Source organism: Pleurodeles waltl, chromosome 1_2, assembly GCF_031143425.1.
Source record: "Pleurodeles waltl isolate 20211129_DDA chromosome 1_2, aPleWal1.hap1.20221129, whole genome shotgun sequence".
Lineage (NCBI taxonomy): Eukaryota > Metazoa > Chordata > Amphibia > Caudata > Salamandridae > Pleurodeles > Pleurodeles waltl.
Genome location: NC_090437.1, coordinates 517,688,337 through 517,707,039, shown reverse-complemented (window position 1 = coordinate 517,707,039; position 18,703 = coordinate 517,688,337).

Below are 18,703 nucleotides of genomic sequence, written 5' to 3'. Positions count from 1 at the left end.
GTTCAAAGGTGGTTTAAAGCCTAATTATATAAAAAACTACTAAAATTCAACCTAAGGCATATATGTGGGAATGTCAATAATGACAAGTTAAAGACACTTGAGAATGTATGAAAAAGACAATTTAAAATGTTAAGTGAGGCGTAAAACAAAGCTGAATTTCAAAAGTCAAAGTAATTTTTGAACTTGCCAATTAAATCTGGGATAATTGAAGACAGGAAATCTTCCACTTCTGCTGATGGTAAATTAGGAAGTTCATCGCCAAGGAAAACCAAGGAGCATTTGTGTTCCAAAGTCTGAGCTCCAGCCAAGGCAGCAGCAATCCGTGGTGTGCCCAACAGTGAGTTTAGAGATGCATGATCCACAAAGGGCAACTCATAAACAGCTTCCCATAGCAAAAGCACCCGCAACGCGCATGTATGATAACGAGCCCTCAGCGAGAACATCAACAGATCAGCGTCCAATGAAATCAAGCGCTGCGTAGAAAGATAAACTTTCAGTGCACATTCAAACGAGTACTAGAGGCACCGAAACAGGTGCTGAACACAATGCAAAACTGGTCTGAATGACAGAGACCAGTCACACTCAAATTGCTCCAGGAGTGATGCTCCAAAGTACTGCATCATGCGTTCACGACACAGCTGCGTTGGTGGAAGTGCTTTCAGTCCTCCTTGTTGTAAAGGGCCAGCCATTGGGCAGAAAAAGTAGCAATAGCAAGAGGCCACCTATTATAGCCAAAGTTCCCACAAATACTGGAGAATCTTGAGTGGATGGCTGAAGGTATTAAGACAAATATAGAGAAGGTGTGAATGAAACCAGAACCAACAGCCTTAAAGAAATTTATGATTCCAGTAGTACTGGATGCATTAAATATCCGTCCCACAAGTTTACCAAAGTGTCTTGGAAAGTTAGTACCTACAAGGGACCGTATCTCTGCCTATGACCTCGCAACCTGAAGCGCATAGGTCTTGCGTGCAGATGTGAGCACCACATGTTTTTGAAACAATAAAGCCTTGAGGCTACTCAACTTGTCAAAATTCACATGTGAAGTAGCGATATGGGGCCAAATCTCAGCTACTTCCCTCTGTTGTGTATGAGGAAAAAGTACGTTACTGCACCATGTAACAATCTTAGAGACTGAAATGACAAACTATTCCGGCTGGCATCCCACAACAACTCTCACTATTGAGGAGGACATAGCTGCCATTCAAGAGTATGTGGACCACAGGTCTAATCAAGGGGACTGGGACTTCCTTCAGATAACAAGCCAAGTTTGCTGCTGAAGCGTTACACACCCCGTGCAAGGACAGCTGTTTACAAACCATTGAATGGCTGACAGAAGTCTCTCATTCACTACCACTAAGAAAGACCTCTTTCATGCCACTGAGACATTTGTACGAGAAGGGTAGCTCTCACACCTCATGGATGTATTTATCTCCTAGCCTTTCATATCTGCCCACTGGAATGTGTTTTAAGCAGGGCGAGAATCGAAGTGTTGAAATAGGCAGATTAATGATCTTGTGTATTAACCACTCAGCAGACGGTATTTCAGCCACAGCATAAGGCAACTTTTCTAATTTCTCAATATTTAACATGACATAAGTTGCTTCTTTTTTAGCCATTAGTTGTTGTTGTCAGATTAAATTAAATGTGGAAAATATGTCCCTTGCGCTGACGTGTTGTCAGGGAATGCGACCTGCTTTCAGTGTTTGTAGTGTCCAACCTAACTGCATAATGGATCTTAGGTCACTCTGTCCATGGTGTAAGGAGGACATGTCGCTCTGTACTAAGTCTATTGTAGAAGAAACAATGTTCTTTTCTGGGGGCTAACAGGAAAGTCAGTGTTTGTAGACAGGAGACTGAGGTGTTCTCAAACAGCATCTAGTGAGGAACTCTTCAACCATTGCTGGCATAGTTTCCCTACACTGTATGTTGTTACTATACCCGCATGTTGAGATGACACATAGCGACGATCAGGCCTACTTGTTCTACAACCCCAGTGGAGTTTACAAAACGTTTATGACACCCATTGGTATCTTTTGGCCACAATCACCACCCACCAGGACTTGAAAGTGAAGCATTAAACGTGCCATTTTGGACCCTTTCATCGAGCTGATCTTCTGTTGCTTTGATAAACGTTTGCCATTTGTAAACTTTTTCAGGTACAGGAATACTGGGGGCATTCAAATCCTTAATCTTTGCTAAGCCTAACCAGCTTGTCTGTTGTACAGTTTTGTTTCAAAATATCATTTGAACAGGTATCAGGCATGCTCTTAACAAAGCTTCCTTTCCCCTTATTTGCCAATGTTTTGTTCCCCACACACCTTTTAAGTCTTTCGACTTCAGCCGATATTCATAGCCGTCTATAGCCAATCGGGAAACAAAGGAATCTGAATAAATGAATTTTGTATCTGTCAATAATATATGTACATTTTCCATCAATGGCAATTTGAAATAATATGACGCAGTTTTTTTAACATTGTGCCCAGAAAAATATGCACATTTTTCAGAATATGTTTTAGAACTCCCTTGTGGTGGAGTTGGACTATGTTCCCATTGTGTATAATTAAAAATAGTCTTTGGGGTACTTGCTCTGTGAATGAAATGGCGTCCATAATAATTATAGCAAAACACATCACCATAATTTTCTTTGGATTGGTAAACATCCTCACTTTCAAATACAGTGAAATACTGCAATTCAGTCATCATAGAATCAACTGTTTTTACATCCATGTCATCAAAAACAACTCCGGGTATTATTACATCATTCATTGAAAGTTTAAACACATATGGTATTTGAATGACCTCCGTCTTATATATCAAATGTGACTTTATCCCAAACAAGCCCATCAGAAATTGGTATAGCGGAAAGGTTCACGAAAGATAAATCTCTGTGGACAGTGTGAGAAAAAAAATGGGGTTTTGAGTCCTCATCCACCAGATCAACTGTTAATCGTTCAGGAAGGTAATGACCACATATCAGTAGAAATAAAGTAATTACAAAGCCAATCCAAAGAAGGAAAGCTAATACAGTCAAGGAAAGTCACAAATAGTTACATGGGAAAATAAAGTAATTAGTTTTAAGCCAATTTATCAGCGTACGTGTTTTTGCCAGTTCAGGTGTAGAAGAGGCAAATGAGGAAGAGAACTGGTAGGGGTCTCCCGCGGTGGTTCACTGTAAATGATGCCATCTGTTTGTGTAGAGGTCGAATCAAATCAATCAGCAATTTTTGTGCTGCTTGTTGTAATAGATGTTAGTGGAACTAATGCAAGATCATTTTCCACCCTCCTCAAGCTAGGAGGGTTGTCAACATTGCTGCTTAAAACTTGTAAAGGGACTTCTTGACCAGTAGTGGGAGAGATTTGGGTACTACTGGTTGTTCCTCTTGGTCTGCTGTGCAGGTTCGGCCACATGGTGTAACTTTACATTGTCGATGGAGACAAAGCGGTTTTCTTTGGCATCAGGCAGCGGTGGTAGAATGACAGTTCTGGTAGCATGTATCCCCAGGACTGGGACCGGTGCACAACAGGATGGACCGTACTCCTTTTTCACAGCAACATTTTCACATACTAGATCCCCAACCTTTGGAATCCAGCCGGTACATCCTTAGTTCCTACAGAGGCAGCACTGGCAGAAGCGTTGTTGTCACTGAACTGTTGTAATTCCTATAAGACAGTGACACATTCATTTATGTTAAAGGGTGTTTCTGATGCCTCCACGCCAGGACCATCAAGATCTGGAACATACATTCGAGGTCCAAACAGGCACTTGTATGAATTACGACCCCCCCAAGGACCTTCTAAGCAGATTATTAAATGCACCCTGGACTCCGTACATGTGATTAAGCCAACTACAACCCGTACCTAGTACTATGGCTGTTAAGGATTGCTTTAAATCTTGGCTTTGTCGCTCCACTACACTATTTCCCTCAGGATGTAATGGAGACGAGTAATGAAGTTGGACCCCTAACGAGATTGTGGCGTCCCTGAATGCCGTTGAGGCTAAAGCAGGACCCTGGTCCAGGGGGAAAGCCGCAACTTCATTTGTGCCAATAAAGAATTGCAACTCTTTAATAACAGCCCGTGTGGCAGCCGAGCGTTGTGGCCTCACCCATAGAAATCTGGAGCAGGAGTCAACAGCAACTAAAATGTATTTGTATGCACTATCTGGGGTCAGTGTACCACAATCGTCCAAGTACACACTTTGTAAGGGTTTGTTAGAAATTAGAAGGGGTGTCTGCAGTGGGCGTTTGACAGTGGACCCCTTAATTTGTTGACAGATATCACAACAAAGGACATACTGTTTGGTCTGTTTGTATAGACCTGGCCCCCAATAACGAGCTTGCAATAATGATATTGTAGCAGCCACACCAGCATGGGCAGAAGCAACTCCCTCATGCTCTGCTTTAATCAACTCTGGTCTTAGGTCTTTATTGGGAATTACTCGAACTCCCATGACTGGTATTTTTCCTTCTGCGTCTAAAAAGCCTCCCATTCGGTAGGAATATTTAGGAGGAAATGCTTTTGGTAATGGCGTGCCTTCATCTGTGTCTTTCACGGCAGCCCATATGTCATCATCCGGTTTAGTTCCAGAATGAGTTACTGTAGCAACAGAAGCCGTAGCTACTGCTGATTTGGCTGCTTCATTAGACAGCATATTCCCAGCAACGTGTTTTCCAACGCGCTGGTGTCCAGTGTATGTACAACATGGACATTTGGTAGCATTTCCTTCAGATCCACTACTTTCCCCCCACACAAGTCTTTGTTTGATGGTGTTACCCTTGGAATCTCTGAACCCATTCCGGCGCCAGTGATGCAGATATTCATTGAAGGACTGGACACAATAGTACGAATCACAGATAATCAGTTTTAGCTGGCCAGGATCCGTATGTCAAGCTCCGTTACGCCGAATTAAGGTTGGGAACCGTATGGACAATAGAGAGTCCTAGTTTATCGTTTAATAGGAATTGTGGATTCCAAGAAATTTGTTTGCGAAAGACTATCGGGAAACAAAGGAAAGTATACATATTTAAATTTGGATCAGTTTAGATGGTTTGATTTGATTTTAATGGAGGTTTGGTTCAATAAGTGTTGGGAGCATATGTGTTAGTCCTGAAGAAGGTGGTGAAAGGATTCAAAAGACACGGAAACACGTCAACGCTATACAACATTACTGGACCCATAGGAGTAGGTTGGAATCAAACAGGGATTGGATTGGTGACAGAAATTGATTGGCCTAAGTCTTCAATAATTGGGACAGTTTAACGACAATAGACAATTGCAGATGTCTTTTTTTGTCTCCTTTTTGTCTGATGTTATTGTTTTTATATGTGTTTTTTATTGATGTGTTTTTGTGAGTATTGTGATATTGGGTTTTAACTAATCGTGTTTGTCTTATTAAATTATGATCCTTAAATTCTTTTGTTTTTAGATTGATCATTTGAGAGATTGATTACTTGAGTGCGTGGGGTGATTATGCCAATGGCCTCTACCATGGATCATCTCTATCTATTATGAAAAAACTACAACGTATTCAGAACTCTGCAGCCAGGCTACTATTACATGTAAAGTCGCAAGCCCACATCTCCCCTGCCTTGAGGGCACTACACTGGTTACCCATTGGCAGAAGATGCACTTTCAAGCTGCTTTGTATTACCCACAAAGCTATACATGGAACAGGACCGCTTTTTATCAGAAACAAAAAAACAAATACATCCAACAAAGAAATCTCCGCTCAAGATTGGCACCCTGCCTTAGAACACCACCATACAAGAAAAAGACTATAGTTGGTACATCCTTCTCCGTTCAAGCAGCCAAACTATGGAATTCATTACCCCCAACTATAAGAGCCACAGATAACTTTCTTGTCTTCAGAAAACTACTCAAGAGTTGGCTCTTTCCTTCATAACCACCATATTCTAACAACTATGGACTCCATATGCCTATGTTGATAAATATTTTTTCTGATTATGTGTCTATTTCTAGTTATGTATAGTTCCTTAGAAAATATGTATCGCTACTATGTCATAACAATAAAATACACACACACTATTTAAACCTGTTTGACTAAGTATATTTACCCATGCTTCTAATTATGTATTGTATGTACATATATGTGTGCATATGTGTGTGTATTCATGTGTGTATGTATGTGTTTGTGTGTGTATGTGTGTTAATATATATATATATATATATATATATGTATGTTGTTCTGTGCTTGGCATGTTCGTGGGTCATTGCATGGCTCCTGGGTGGGTTGTTATACTAGATATCTATGAATCCCTGCTCTCATCTTATCACACTTATCTACCCATCATCATATGTCATGTCTCTATCAATCTATCCTCCATTCCCACTCTGACTCATCCCAAATCCATTCTACTATTTTCATCTCCTAAATAACTCTGCCTAAGCTCTTCCTTCCGCTTCCACATATAACTCACCAAACCTCACTCTACTACCATGACCTCCCAAACAACATTACTAAATTCGCCCTCATTTATCTCACCCTGCTACTATGATCTCGCTAACCTTTCCACAGACTCTTCCCTCCGCCACCCCCCTTTACTCATCCCAAGCCTTTGGGATTAGTAAATGAGGGATATACTCCCAATTAACACTTCTGGATTTCTTTCCTCCTCCTCCCCTCCATTACTCCAGTCAGTCTAACTAACAAACTCTCATATCCACGGCTCAAATTAACTCAGAATAATACTAAAACTGTACTCATATTTCCCAATACTAATCCATCACTAATTCTTGTTGGGCTCCGGAGTAGCGTGCTACTCGCCGAAAAGCGCTTCGACGTCTCGTCATGGGTAGTAAGAGCTATATAAATACTATTATAATTACAATTACAATTACAATTGGTTTGCTTTTCCCTTGTGGGAATTTCATTGTTTTACTGTGTTACGGTGCCCTGTCCCCCTTGGGATACGAGAGATAGGAGGGCCCTCTCTCTTTTTCTCTTGACAGGATCCTTATGTTCCAGTGCCATCACCAGAGCCTTTAGCTCTGCCAGTTGTGCAGTTCAATCCCCTAGGGTTTGCATAAAGGTATGTTGTGGATAGAACTTATTACCCTCCATGTAGGCACTTACGACTGCGCAAGCAGCGGAGTATTGATGCTTTGTGTCTATTGCAGGTTGTGCTGAGCCATCGGTATACCTGACTCTTTGATATTGATCAATAAGCAATGTATTTACCGGAACTGGGCATTCTAGTTCATATTGCAAATATTCTTGAGTTGTAACTTTGGGTCAAAAATATAGTCAACATCAGTGTCTGTCAGAGACTTTGTCCATTGGATCCAACGTATATGTAATTCTTTTGGCGTTAGGAACGCTGGCTTTGGTAACAGCCTCGAGGGCTGGGATTGAAGATACCATAATAATGAGTTTCCCCTGGGCTAGTGGACAGCCATCTGAACAGCAGTGAGAATGTTCTCAGAGGGAGCAAAACGTTGTTCTTCTGTCGAATATAGATGTGATTTATATGCAATCGGGACTGTCTCACCTTCATTGAAATTTACATAAGTGAAACCAACGGTACCAGCAATTACTCTGATGAGCAGATGTTTTTTTATTGTCCCTTGTGTGTAAATGTTGTGCTGCCAGCATGTCTTGTTGCAATCCTCTGAGATTGTGTGTGTTCGACTGTCCATAATTTACTGGAAAAGTCATGACGTATTAAGTCATATAATGGTTTTATTCGTGATGCATTATCTGGAATGTATGTTCTGCCAAACTTTTGAAAAACCAATAGGGATTGGAGTTTTTAATGGTATTTGGAGGTTGTAACTGCATGCATTTTTCTAAGAATTGTGGTGCTAGGCTCTTTCCTTCACTTGATAGTTCATATCCCAGGAACAGGACACTAAGGAAGACTATTTTTGTTTTTTAAAGTTGAATTTATAGCAGAATTCTGCAAATCCCACAACAATGTGGGCTACCCCTCTTAGATGTTGCAGTAATTCATCATCTGTGAGGTAGATATCATCTACATAGGACAATGCCTCAGGGTCAATGTCGTGTAATATTGAAGTTACACAAGCCGCAAACAGTCCTGGACTGTTCTTGTACCCCTGTGGTAAACAACAGAATTATTCTGGGAACCTAGTGTACTGAACATTGTCAAGTCTTTACTCTCAGGCACTATATTTTGCCAGAAGAAACCATTTGAAATATCCAGTGTTGTTTTGAATTTTGTGTGCACTATGTTGTTCATAAGTGCTGTAGTATGAGAGTTTTGTGTAGCATATGTGAGTGTGTGACTGTTTAAGTGTCTGTAATCTAAAACTATTCTGTATGAATGGTCCGGTTTAGCTACAAGGAATAAAGGATTATTCATTGGTGAGACACAGGGTTTGATTATGTCCTGGCACTCAAGTTGTGTGAGGATTTATCTCACTGGTGCTTTAGCATCATGTTTTATTCGGTATTGGGGTTGAGGTTCGGGTTTTTTAATTGGAATTACTTGATAGGGGGAATCTCTATCCCACCCTTCATGGTTGCGATATAACACGGGTGCCTGCGCCAATGCTCAATCAAGGCACTAGGATTCTGCAAACTCATCAGGAACAAGGGGTGAGACAGAAGGTTTGATAACCTCTTCCCCATATGGGCAAGTTCGGAAAATTCAGGTGGTTAATCCCTATCGGCCAGTAGAATATCATATGTGTTTACGACGCGGTCCCAAAATATTTGATCGATTGTGTGTTTAATGTCTCCTTCTAACTGTAATGTTACTTTGTACAACCTTTCAGACGTGGAGACATGCATGTCCGCAGTTTCAACTTGTAAGAAGTCATCCATTGCTTTCACCTCCAGATGCTCTTGAAGATTCCGGCGAACTATTGTGACCTCTGCTGCTCTGTCTAGCAGAGCTAGTGCCCACTTCTTGTTCTTCACTAGAGCCCTCTTCTTGAGTGCTGACACTTTTATTTTTTTTTATTGACTTTTGTGTTGGGGAAGTTTCTCTTCTTTTTTAACAGTAACTTCTGTAGAGCGTTGTGATTCCTGTCTCAGTTTCACGTACTCAGTTCTTCGCTCTGACCGCCCACCTCTCTCACTGCATTTTTCCAGTGAGTCCTGAAAGGAACGAGATTGGCGTGTATCAGTATATTGATATGTGTCAGGCGTTTTAATATTATCTCTATTTCTGAGATTATATGTATTCTGTTGGGTCTCCATATGCAGAGATTCTCCCCTTTCTTTTTTTAGGTGTTTTTTTTTTTTAATCCCAGCGTTTTTTAGTACCCTCAGGAGCTTGCTTGTGGTATCTTTATTAAATTTACCCTGAAACTGTGGTTTTGTGGGTCTGACCCCCAGACTATCTTGATCAATCGTAGAGTAGGTCTCCATTATAATCTTTGGCAGCTCACATTCTTGATCTTCTGGAGGAATGTCCCAGAGCTGCATGCACACTGGTAGTGCAACTGCTTCCCCTTTAAGTTTACTTATTATAATTAAAGATACAGTGGCAAAATTGCCCATAAATTGCATCCCCAAGGGCCCGGGCAGCCCTATATTCATCTTGAATTTGTTTTAACACTTCCAGTAAATTGGCAAGTGTCGGTGTACTGTGTGTGGTAGTATAGAGTGTGGAAAATACCGTGCCCCAAGTAGTGCAGTTACCTACTGTGGGAACCATCCCAAATGTCAAGTCTATAGTTAATATTCTTTGCTTCCCGTATGGGAAAATACTGCTTCCAGAGCTAACCAAAACGGAATCTCTTCTCGTTTAGCGGGTACAATTCAGTCGCAGGATTAATGCCTGGCGTTACTGCATGAGGTCGCGCCGGGCCAGCACGTGCTGTGTTTGTATTTAATGTTTGGATTACAAACTGCACTAATCGTCTAAATATATCCATAAGCTCGGCATATAAGCGGCTGACTTTAGCTACCGTCAAAGTTGCTGCATCAGGGTGCGGTGCATATGTGGCCAATAAGGGCAAAGAAGGGCAATCATTGCTTAGAGAACCTAACCTAGTGTGTAGGATTGTATTTGGTAGGGCGCCATCAAGCCATTTATTATGTTCTTGATAAGATAGAGGTATTTCTAGATATGCATATGCTCTCTATTGTGCAGGTATGTTTACAGGTGTATAGTGATGAAATGTATTTGTGTTCCCATCAGCTGCTGGAAAGGTGACCCAGGAATAGAAATGTTCTGTTCTGTATGCTGCATGAGCTTCAACAACAAATGTAACTGGATCCCCCGGGCCATTAGGCCATGAGCTAATAAGTGTGCAGTAAGGGGTGTTCGCATATTGACTGCAATTGCTACCCGTTGCGGGTTCGCCATGATGGATAGAACATTTTGTTCAGGGGATGAGCACACCAAATGGGGATTATTCTTTTAGAGTTCAAGACTGAACAACCTACAGTATTAGTTAAGCACTCCCTACTCAGCTGAGGGGGAAAAAACCTCAATACCACGGACGTCTCCGTAAATAGTACTGAGGTGTCTTTGCATGTAGTGAGACAGAGATACTCAGGAGGATCCGAAAATTAGTGCCTGACCAAACGTTGGCGGCGCCATGTCACATAGGTTCTCATTATCCTATTGAGACTATTGGATTTGTGCGGCAGGATCACCTGTACTAGGTGGGACTGAGTCTGATCCCGCACCATGTGACACCTGTTGGGCTAATCCGGGTTCTGTTCCGGCTAACTAGCAGTGCCTCATCTCTACCCAAGAGTAGGGATGACTGGGCAACCGGGCACACAACACAAATTACTCCTCAGGGAAATTCTGGTCACTCAGATCTCATCTGTTTCTCTCAGTTACATTAGTCTCACTTATGCAAGGACAATCAGAGGCAGAGTATAGCTCAATGAGTTTTTATTGACGTAACTGCATCTTAGATAATAAGGCATGTATTGCAATAACTATGCCGATGAAGCACAATAGGATGAAAATTGTGACAAGGAGATTAAAGCACAAAAATAACGCTACCATGTTGCCATTACGGTTTTTAAGATTAGTTCCTACCTAGGCAATGTTAGAGCACAGCATGTTAAGCTCTAATTCTGCCCTTCAGGTTCCCCCTGGGAAGACATCATCCCTCATACCTGAGCAAGAGGACTGTAGTCTACATAAGCAGCTGCAGCGAAGCACTCAGCAATCAGCATACAGTCATGGTCATCTGGCAGGAATCTCCCTCTAATGTACATGGGTCAAAGTAGTGTTTTTATAATAAAACAACTGATGTTCCAAGAAAGGATCCCCACGTAAGAGTGTGTATGTTTCTGTGAACATTAGAGACAAAGCGTACCACTTTTTTCCGACGACCTATCTTACTGCAGCCTTGGGAAAAGCACAGAGTGAAAGAAATGTCTTATTTAAGAACATAGTGCTGACCTAGGCAACGAATTGCTAGATAGGGAAAATAAAACAAGACCGCAAATGTAGCTATTGTTAAAATAATAAAAACTAAGCTGAATAAAATATATCTAGGTTAAAGTGCACAGCGGCATGTCAATAACATGTATAAAAGCTTATAGCTAAAATGGCTACACAACAGGAGGCTGCTTCATAAGACAATATGGGCTTTATAACGACTGGGGCAATGCCTGCAATCTTTCAAAGAGACTCATGAACACTAACTGGCTAATAACTTTTTAATGTTCACTAACATTTTTAAGGTTCTAATGTTTGCAATGCAAAACATAAACAAACAATTATAATAGAAAGACAAATACAATTATGACATAAATAGGGGATCCAAAGTTCTAAGTGAATCTAAGGGCCTATTTCACAAGGGTAAATGTACTATTTTGTGTACGGTTATGATTGCTTGCTATTCACAAAGGTAAATTAATAGTAGTATCTTTATGACTGTGGTGTCTCTGCACATAAAACAATAGGAATGTCCTATCCTTGTATGTGCGGAGACTCCACAGTCGTAAAGATACCTTTGTGAATAACAAACAACTGAAAACTGACACAAAAGTGTAAATTAACCTTTGTGAATCAGGCCCTAAACATTCATGAATGCCAGTGGCTATAGACACAGATTATTGAATGAACAATTGAAAATACTTTTTTGTCCAAAAAATATGCTTTGCCTTTTAAGGTCTTTGCCCACTTCCAGACTGTCTCAAACAAGAGAATGCAAAAAGAAGAAATGTGTGAATCCCTTATCCTCTGTCTTCGGAACTGCTGTTCATATGTAATATGTGAAGGTAAACCTAATTTAGGCACATGGTATTTTTTTTAATTCTTCCTCGTTATTCATACATGGTAGAATTCCCAAACGTAGCTGCATGTTAACGATTGTAGACATTAGATTTAATAACAGATAAACAAAGGGAGGAACCCTACTGCTCCAAGTGGTTGAACTTCAATTTACATAAAAGGACTGGTAGATTATGCCACTCTTTCAGGGAGACCAGGTGGAGTCTCACCTCTCAAAGTCACCAAATTTGTAGTTTGGAGATTTCATGGGATTTGGGGATACCTAAACTGCTACCAAAATGAACTAACATGCATTGGCAAAGACAGTAGGCGTGCTATAGGTCAGTATATAAAATACATGATTTCACTATACATGTACATATATATTTAGTATATATAATACATAAATGTATATTACCTACTGGCAGTCACCACTAGGTAGTTATAAAAGGACCTAGTTTCTTTAGATAAAGCATTGTTTTGCTTTGCCAATAACTGTGGATTCATTTGATGAACCTTCATGAAATTTTCCCAAAAAATTTGACTCTAACTTCAGCATCTGTCTGGAAAGTTTCAGGATCAGATGTCAAGCAAGAAGCAAGAAAAAGAAGGGGCCCCAAAAGTTTTTTCCCCATGCATTTTTCAATAGGGATTTTGAACATCAATAGAACGTGACCCACAGGACGGAATTACACCAATTTTTGCAGAAATGTAGCGCTTGGTCCAGAAAGCGCCTTTTTTGTTATTTGGCGTACATCTGTTCAGTAGTTTTTGAGAAATGACAGAAAATCCTAATTTGTATATATAGGGACACGAAGGCTCTGCAAACCCTTCTAATCTTGTGCTGAGATTTGATTGGCTGCCAACACCTCAACAAGGAATTGTTGGCAGCCATCTTGAGACTCAGCTTCAGCTGAGTCCCAGAAAAAAGATTTAATGCTAATATTACATTGATATAACCAATGATATAAAAGATGTCATTTGTACCATAATTTGTGGGGAAATTAGCAGTGCATGGCGAGGGCACGAATTATAGTTACGTTAGGGCAGAAGCTATAGATACTTGAGATCATTCTAACTATAACAGGTGAATGTCTGTGGTTTTGTATGTTTAAAATGTGAACCTAACTATAATGTCCCTGTAACCTTTAGTATTTTAGGTGAATTTCTATGATATTTTTAATTCTATTTCCTAACTATAACACCCCTGTAACACTTTTTTGTGTGAATTTCTAGATTATTTTCATTTAAAGTAATTTTCATTACTGTATGATAATCCAACCACTGCCGTCCATGGCCTTTGTCTATGTGTGGCGGTTGGGAACAGTGCCTGTCCTGCGGCCAGTCCCTGAGGCCACCCCCCTATAACCATCCAACCTTGCTCTGCGCACGACCAAATGCCATACACTCTGTGGTTGGCCAATCCCCTTATCCCCCCAACCTCCCTAACCTACCAGGGCAAAACATCAGCTGCTTGGAGTGGCCGATCCACCAAAAATAAAATTAAAAACAAGCATGGGCTCCTGAACTTGTTTCTGTGAATGCCCTGGGTGGGCCAGGTCTCTGGGGCATTGTAATTATCAATGCAGGAGGCCGTCCAGCCCCCGCCCATAGCCGCAGGAGCAGCCACCTGCCCAGAGATAATGTTTTATGAAATGCAGGGGATTGCCACCTCCCCGGGGTGAGATGCAAACTGAATGCGGGGGGGCACCTGCCCTCCCAGCAGCCTTGGGGACTGCATCTTCCCGGGGCTTATTGACAATGAATGCTGGCAGGCCAACCTGTCGCCCCACAGCCTCGGGGATCACCATCTCCCGGGGATTAATGACAATGACTGATGGGGTCCACCCAGCCCCCTCGCAGCCCCGGGCACTGCGACCTACCCAGGGCTTTAAACAAATGGATTGCAGGCGGGGCACATGCCCCCCCGCAACCCCTGGGACCATCGTCTCCCCGGGGCACCCATTAAAAACAGTGTGGGGGGCTGTCTGGCTCCTCCCTCAGCCCCAAGGACTGCCACCTTGCTGGGGCACCAATCAAAAACAGTACAGGGAGCTTCCTGGCTCCTGTCACAGTCCCAGGGACCGCCACCTGCCTTGGGCTCTATTCAAATACATTGCAGTGGCCACACAGCCTCCCGCAGCCCTGGGGACCACCACCTCCCTGGGGCTCTTTAAGTTAGAGGGGGGCCACTGCACTCCCCTCAAGGCGCCAATGATGGCCCTGGGGACCGCAAATCCCCAGGGCCGGCTCCTGCTTTGTCCTGGGATGCCCACCCCCAGACATAGCTGTTTGTTCTGACTTGGCAGCAGCTTTGACAGCTGCTACCAAGTCAGAGCAAACACTTCATTCGCAGTGAGGGAGAACTCTCAAACTGCTATCCCTCACTGCCAGCGGAGGTTTCCTCTGTTTCCCTGCCTGTGAGGAGGCAGGCAGGGAAACAGAGGAACCATTGCTCTCACAGACAGGGAGCTGCATGTTAGCAGCTCCCTTTCTCTGACAGCAATGCTGGCTTCTCCAGGAGGCAGAGAGCCAGTTGGGACTCTGGGGCCTTCAGGCTTCCCCTGCGGTCTCTAACATTGTGACTGGGTACCCTGGGTGGCACCAAGGTCACATGGCCAAGCCTTGGGGTCCCCAGGGCTGAGATCGGCCCTGGGGAGTGGGGCTGCGCATCCCCCCTCCATACAAAGAATAAATGTATAGGCCGGTCCTTGGGGTCCCTGTGGCCAAGATTGGTCTGGGAAGGTGGGCCACGCTGCCCCCAAAAAAAATTAAATATTTAGGCCGGTCCTTGGGATGGGATTCCGGGGATGAGCAGGGCCTTGGGGAGGGAGGCGCAGCAGCCCCCTCCACAAAAAAATAAATGTATAGGCTAGGCCCAGGAAATGGGGTCCCTGGGGCCAAGATCAGCCTGAGGAGGTGGGCCATGTGGGTTTAAGTTGTTATAGTGGTTGGCCGCAGAGTCTAGCTGCAGGCCAAGCTCTGCGCCAACCCCTGTGGTGCACGGGAAATGGCCGTGAGCAACACAGGGGTTGGTGTTTTGAAGGTTTGAAAGGGGTTGGCCATGCACAGCCCTGCAGCCAATCCCCCTAACCACCCAACTCTGAGAGAGAGAGAGAAAGTGAGAGATTGAGTGGATCTGCGAGTGGGTGTCGGAGGGTCTAAAAGTATCTTTGACTGGGTGCATGAGTCTAAGTGCATGAATGAGTCTATGAGTGGATCTGTGAGTGTGTGTATGAGCGTGTCAGCGGGTCTGTGAATGGGTGAATGACTACCTTAGTCAATCTGTGAGTGAATTCATGAGTGTTTGAGTAGGTCTGTGAGTATTTAAGTGGGTCTCTGAGTGGTGCATGAGTGTCTGAGTAGCCCTGTGAGTACGTACATGAGTCTCCGAGTGCATCTGTGACTGAGCGTTTGAGCTCCTGTGTGGTCCAGTGAGTGAGTGCATGACTCTTTGAGTGGGTCTCTGAGTGCATGTGTGAGCCTGACTGGGTCTGTGAGTGAGTGCATAAAAGTCTAAGAGGGTCTGGGAGTGGGTGCATCAGTCTCTGACTGTGTCTCTGAGTGGGTGTGTGAGTGTCTAAGTGGGTCTGTGAGTGGGTACAATGAGTCTCTCAGTATGTCCATGACTGAGTGGTTGAATTTCTGGCTGTGCTGTGAATGAGTACATGAGTCTCTGAGTGGGTCTGTGAGTGCATGCGTGAGCCTGACTGGGTCTGTGAGTGGGTGCATGAATGCCTGAGAGGATCTGGGAGTGAGTGCATCAGTCTCTGACTGGGTCTGTGAGTGGGTGTGTGAGAGTCTAAGTGGGTCTATGAGTGGGTGCGTGAGTGTCTGAGTGCATCTTTAAATTGGTGTATGACTGTCTGTGTGGATGTTAAAGTGGGTGCATGACTCTCAGAGTGGGTCTGTGTAGGAACCTGGCCTGGTGTGTGGTGGGTACCTAAGGTACCACCTATCAGTGTAGTGTATGCAGTGTCTAGAAGCCTGGCTCTCTAGAGGTCGCTGTGGATGAGCAGCCAAGGCTTATCTAGGAGATATACAAATCTCATGCAGCACCACAGTAATCACACAACACTTACACACATGAAAAAAACACTCAGTGTTACAAAAATAAAGGTACTTTATTTTAGTGAAACAATATCAAAAAGTACTAGAGAGGCAACTCTCTAATAGGAGGTAAGTAACACACTAAATACATACAGTAGTTATCAGCAATATGCATAGAAAGAGATAGAAAACAGTGCAAATACAGTTAGACAGGAGTGACCATAAAGGGAGCCCAAACCATATACTAAAAAATTTGGAATGCGAACACAGGACCCCCACCTAGGTAAGTGGAATGTTTGGATGGGAGCTGGGGGTACTAGAAAACTCCATAGGTAAGTACCACTGTGCCCCCTAGCGACACAGAGGAAAATTACTAGATTTTCCCCAAACCACCCAAAAAGAAGAAAATTAATAAAAAGCAACACCCTCACAAGACTGCAAGGTACCAGATCAAATCAAATCAAATCATTAACATTTATAAAGCGCGCTACTCACCCGTGCGGGTCTCAAGGCGCTAGGGGGGAAAGGGGGGGTTATCGCTGCTCGAACAGCCAGTGGAATGATGAAGAGGAAGACCAGTGGAAGAAGGGGACCAAGTCCAGAAGTCACAGAAGAGTCCAGGAGGAGTAGGAGCTACTACCCACATAGCTTTGGATGCAGGAGTTGGTCGACGGTGATGTGAAGAAGGTCAGCACTGCAGCCCTGGAGTCGGTGAAGAGCTCCTGAGGGATGCAGATGACGTCCCATGCTGGAGGAAGAATTGCAGTTGGGTGTTGGTGCAGGAATTCCACCAACAAGCCTTGGCTACGGCAAATGCCACGGCAGGCAGAAAGTGGAGCTGCTAAGGACCATCACGGCCCAGGAGGACTCAGCCCAGGAGGGGAAGTCAGAGGTGACCCTCAGCAACACAGAAAGCCCACAGGAGCAGAGGCAGCACCCAGGGGAGTCCCATGGGAGTTCCACAGGATGGGACACAGGAGTCACCAAGAGCCCACGAAGCACAACTGGAGAAGGGTCCCATGCCGCATCAGAACCATGCAAAGGGCTGTGCGTCTCAAGAAGGAGTGCTGGGGGCTGGAGTTACACGTAGCCTGAAGATCCCTTGGAGGAGATGCAAACAAGCCTTAGCAGCTGTAAGAGATGCAGTGCATTGGGGTACTGTCTTGCGTGAGAAGGCAAGGGCTTACCTTCACCAAAGTTGGACAGCTGGCAGGGTGGACCAAGTGGACTACTCCAGACTACCACCCGTGATGCAGAATCCATGCAGCTCAGGATGAGAGGAGATCCACGCAGCCGGTTGTCATTGCAGTAGGTGTCTGTGGTTTCAGGGGAATAAGGTAGATTCCTTCTTCTGTCTCATTTAGACTGAAGACTTGCTGCCCTCAGAGAATGCATAGCCAGGGAAATGTTGCAGATGCTGGAAGGAGCGTGGAAACAATGTTGCAAGAAGACTCTTCCTCGTGGATGCAGATTGGCGGTTTCTGGAGGATCCAGTTGCAGTTCCAGTAGCTACAAGTGGAAGTAAGGTTGCAGAGGAGTACTGCTGGAATATTGCAAGATGAATCTAAGGACCTACCCAAGAGAGAGACAATAAAAAGCCATGAAAGGGGGATTGATCACCTAGCCAGGTGAGCACCTCTGAGGAGAGGGCTCTGACATCACCTGGCTCACCTGGCAAATCAGATGCTCCCAGATGTCCCTGCCAACCTTGGATTCAAACTGGCAGGACCCAGGGACCCTCTGGAGGAGCTCTGGGCACCACCCCTGGGGTAGTGATTGACAGGGGAGTGGTCATCCTCCTTTTCATTGCCCAGTTTCGCACCAGGGCAGGGACTGGAGGTCCCTGAACTGGTATAGACTGGTTTATGTATGGAGGGCACCAAATGTGCTCATCAAAGCATACCAGTGGCTTTGTGAGTCTACCCTTCCCAAGCCATGTAACACCTATTTCCAAAGTGAGAGGATGTTAACCCCCTCTCCCAAAGGACATCCTTTGTTTTGCCTTCCTGAGCTTGAGCTATTCAAGTAACAGGAGGGCAGAAACCTGTCTGAGGGATGGCAGCAGCTTGGGCTGCATGAAAAACGCTAGACGGCTGGTAGGAGCAATGCTGGGGTCTTTTAAAGAAGCCCCACAGTGCATGGAATCACACTTCCAATACAACAGTATTGAGGTATGATTCCAACATGTTTGATACCACACATGCCAAGGTTTCGGAGTTACCATTATGTAGCTGGACATAGGTAGTGACCTATGCCCAGTACTCACATAAAATGGTGTCCCTGCACTCACAAAGTCCATGAAAATGGCACTGGAGTTTGTCGGGGACCTCTGCTAGTGCAGGGCTGCCCTCACTCACAGATACTTGCACCCTGCCCTCTGGGCTAGGAGGGCCTGCCATAGGGGTGATTTACAGTGACCTGGTGCAGTGACCTGTAGTGAAAAAGGGTGCATGCACCCTTTCACGCAGGCTGCAATG